The 3,720-nt window shown below is 53.0% G+C and overlaps 1 long non-coding RNA gene across 1 annotated transcript; it reads left to right on the top strand.

The window, feature by feature from the left end:
• Nucleotides 1-207: 207 nt before the first annotated feature.
• Nucleotides 208-2,585, top strand: LOC141417991 (uncharacterized). The gene is made up of 3 exons (XR_012442607.1): nucleotides 208-257; nucleotides 1,386-1,467; nucleotides 1,630-2,585. It is a non-coding gene; the product is annotated as an uncharacterized lncRNA (long non-coding RNA).
• Nucleotides 2,586-3,720: the final 1,135 nt, after the last annotated feature.

The following is a 3,720-nucleotide window of genomic DNA, read 5'->3' as shown; positions in this document are numbered from 1 at the left end:
GCGGGAGCCCTGGAGAGCATGCTGTCACAAAAAATGCCAGCCGTGCATATTGTCCCCAGCACTCACTCTGCTACTGTCACATCCACTCACACTGTCACACACCCAACCTCTCTCTGCTGGGAGATTCGCTGCAGCCCTGGTCACATGAAGCTGATGCATGCGGGGCGCTGGGGTGTGTGTCAGGGTGAGTTACTAGAACCTCCCAGCTGTGGACAGCTTCCCAGATGGACACAGGATGAAGGACAGCTGGCTGCCTGGTTGGTGGAAGGGGCCTGGGACAGACAGGCAAGAGACTGAGGGACCAGGGGAGGATGGCAGGAGCGCTTGGGCTGTGGCTCTGAGTGCGTCTGTCACCAGACTGGGGTTGGGACCCCAATCGCAGCAGTGCACCCAGAAACCCTGGAGTGCGAGGCCAAAGCTGAGGCTGGAGAAGGTCTCTTTTTTGGTTGGTATTGTTTGGGGGGATGACACAATCGGGACGGGGGAGGCGCTGGACAGACAGACAGACATGTCAGGGAGGAGGGGGCGCAGACGGACAGATACCCAAACGAAGGCGGTCTCGGGGCAGACGGGAGGAGCAGGCGACAAGCAGACGGCGGCTGTCTAAAGGGAAACCTGCAATTTGGGGACCCGGATCTCCCCCGCTCCCACCACCGCAGCCTCCCCCCGCCCCGGGTTCCCTGTCGGCCCGTCTGTCCGCCCGGGCCGGTCCTGGCTGTGCTCTGTGCTGCCGCGCCGCCTGGCCGGGGACAAACAACACTCGCGTCGCTAGGCGACAGCGTTCCACAGTCCGTCGCGTCACCGCGTCGGCGGCCGGGGGATGAGGGGAGCGCGCGGAGACGGCTGCGACGGCTGCGGCGCTGCGGTTTGTTGACGTTGCCAGGCAACCGCCGCCGCGCTGCCCAGCAACGCCGGCCGACTGTTCGCTTTCTTAAAGGCGCAGGAGCACTTTATTTCAGCTGACCTGGGTTGCGCTGGGAGACCCAGGCGTTTCGGGAGGGAAGAGGGGTCCTTCCAGGCCTCGTGAAATTTGAAGTCTGCGTTAGGCACTTCGAGGTAGAGAAAGAGCACGAGGTGAGAGTTGTTGATATTTCGTTAGGTTCTTGGTTTTTTTTTTTTTTTTTTTTTAGTGGTACTGGAGTTTGAACTCAGGGCTTCAGGCTTGCTAGGCGGGCTCCCTAGCACCTGAGCCACTCCCCCTGCCCTTCAGTAGAGTTCTGGAGATGTTGGCGTGATGTTGATCGCACGTGTGCACAAGCGCACTTGTGGGAGGAACATAGGGGAGCAGGTGGCTAAGACACAAGGCTAGAGAAACCTGGGTTCAAATACCCACTCTGTCACTTTGTTCTGTGACTTCCTCTGAACCTCTTTCTTTCCTCAAAAAGGACTGATGACATCACCCTCTCCAGAATTGTGACCGTATGAAATTCTGTAAAGCACTAAACGCTCTGTACATAACAGCCTTAGGTAATTATGTTTCTTTTTTTTTTAATAACTGGGTGTCTGTCCTTACCTCATTGGATTTGGGAATAAGAGAGGTGTTTGTTAAGTACATACTACAACACTGTGCAATCAATACATAGGGGGTGTTGGATATTAGTGAGTTTTTATTATTTTCTCTATTTGAAGACGTACATGATGACAGACTGGCTTGGAGCCCTGTTCCTGCTGAATCCTGGCTGTGTGACCTCAGGCAAATACCTTGCCCTCTCTGACCTTCTACTTGTTCCTCAGTGAAAGCCGTGATCCCTCAATTTTACAGAGTCACTTCCGGGTAGCGGTCCTGGGTGGGGTGTCCCCCTCATTGGGCATGTCAGGTCAGTGCCCCATGTCTGTGGTGTGACTCATGGTACTGCGTTATGTAAAACTTCTACATTCTACACAAAGGGCGGGTTATATAAACGTGTCTCATGTGCATCCTACAGAGCAGGACTGGGGAGGGGACCTGGTTTGGAAGCCTGAGATTGCCAAACTGTGGCATGGGCCACGTGTAACACCATCTCACTCAAAAGAACACACATCTCTCCTGGAGGGGGGTCTTCTGTACCCCTGTTTAGAATCTGTCTTTCTCAGTCTCTGTTTTTTTTTTTTTTTGGTGGGACTGAGGTTTGAACTCAGGTCTTCCAGCTTGTAAAGCAGGAGCTCTACCATTTGAACCACACCTCCAGTCCACTTCGCTCTGGTTATTTTGGAGATGAGGTCTTACAAACTGTTTATCTGGGCTGGCCTTGAAACTCTATCCTCCTGATCTCAGCCTCCCAAGTAGCTAGGATTATAGATGTAAGCCTAAGAGTCAGTCTCCGAGTCTATCTCTCTCTGTACCTCTCTGACCTCTATCTCTCTGTCACCATCTCTGTGTGTCTCTGGCACTCTTTGCCTCTGTTTCCCTGAGCACCTTCCTGGGTTTTTTGTCTCTTTCCCCAACTCTCTTTTATTATTTAATTTAATTCTCCACCAACTTGTTCCCAAAGGGGTTCTAAGGTGGACCAGAGCAGCACTGAGCTTTTCACTGCTGACTGCTGTGTGACATCGGGTGAACCACTCTGTTCTGTGGGCCTTCGTTTTTCCCTTTCTGCAAAATTAAATGGAGCAACTAGAGAAGAGGGCAATGGTTCCCATGGCCAGAGGGGCATTTAAAAGTGGGTTTCTCCAGTACTACCCAACGAGCTGTGGGTCAGAGCCTCAGAGAAAGTTCTTTCTGGGTAGTTCTGAGCAGAAATCGGGGGTCTGCACACGTGTCCACAGAGCCAGGTTCTGAAGCCACATAACTGGTGATGTTATTTGGAGATACAGATAGCCAACAACAGTCTTGTGCCTCAGGTAGAGAATCCTGAGTGGAGAGAGAGAGAGAGAGTTGGGGTGAGGCAGGGTCAGAGACAAAGATCAGAGATAGAATATGGACATAAAAAGATAGAAAGAGACAGAGATAAAAATTTTGTGTTTTCTGCACACGGCCCCAAAAAGCACCTTCAACGCCACATCTCTGTGCGCATGCGCGATTGTGTTTGGCAGGTTCCTGCAGGCACCTCGGGGGTGTGCCGGGTCCGGGGTTGTGATGGGGTGTGGGTGTGGGAGGCAGAGGCTGGGCGGTGGTTCTGGGTGCACCCCATAGCATGTGCCTGCCTGTCTATAAGCCAGTGTCCCGGGCAGGCACAGGTGACTCTCTGACAACTCCAGCACTGGTCAGGTAGCATTCTCCCCCATTGGGCTCTGATGACACTGTGCTGGGTGTGGCTGTGATGAGAGCATGGTCCCAGAACAACATGAAGGAGCATAGAGCTGGGTGTAGCTCCAGGCACTGAGGATGTTGTGTCTGGGTGTGTGGACTTGGGAGCAAGTGTCCTGCGGCAATTTGAATGACCTTTGGGGCCTCAGTTTCTGCATCTGTAAAATGGATTCCATAATGACTTCAATGATTATGGGGATCCAACATAACAGTAACTGCTGCCATCTACTGAAGCCTTGCTGGGAATGTACTTGTCAGGGAATTCTGCAGCTTGAAGTTCAAACACCTCCAGACACTACTCCCTGCCACCTCCTAGGCCAAGTCACTGTCCCTTTCCTCTGCGTCACTGCTGTCTTCTCCTTACTGACCACCTTGCCCTCATGCTTGTCCCCTGAAGCCAATTCCCCACATATAGCCACAGGGACACGGTTAAAATCAGTCAGCTGACCCAGCACCGGGGGCAAGGGGGAGCTCATGTCTGTCATCGTAGCTCC

This window comes from Castor canadensis, chromosome 16 (assembly GCF_047511655.1).
Source record: "Castor canadensis chromosome 16, mCasCan1.hap1v2, whole genome shotgun sequence".
Lineage (NCBI taxonomy): Eukaryota > Metazoa > Chordata > Mammalia > Rodentia > Castoridae > Castor > Castor canadensis.
This window is presented reverse-complemented; position numbering and strand designations above follow the sequence as displayed.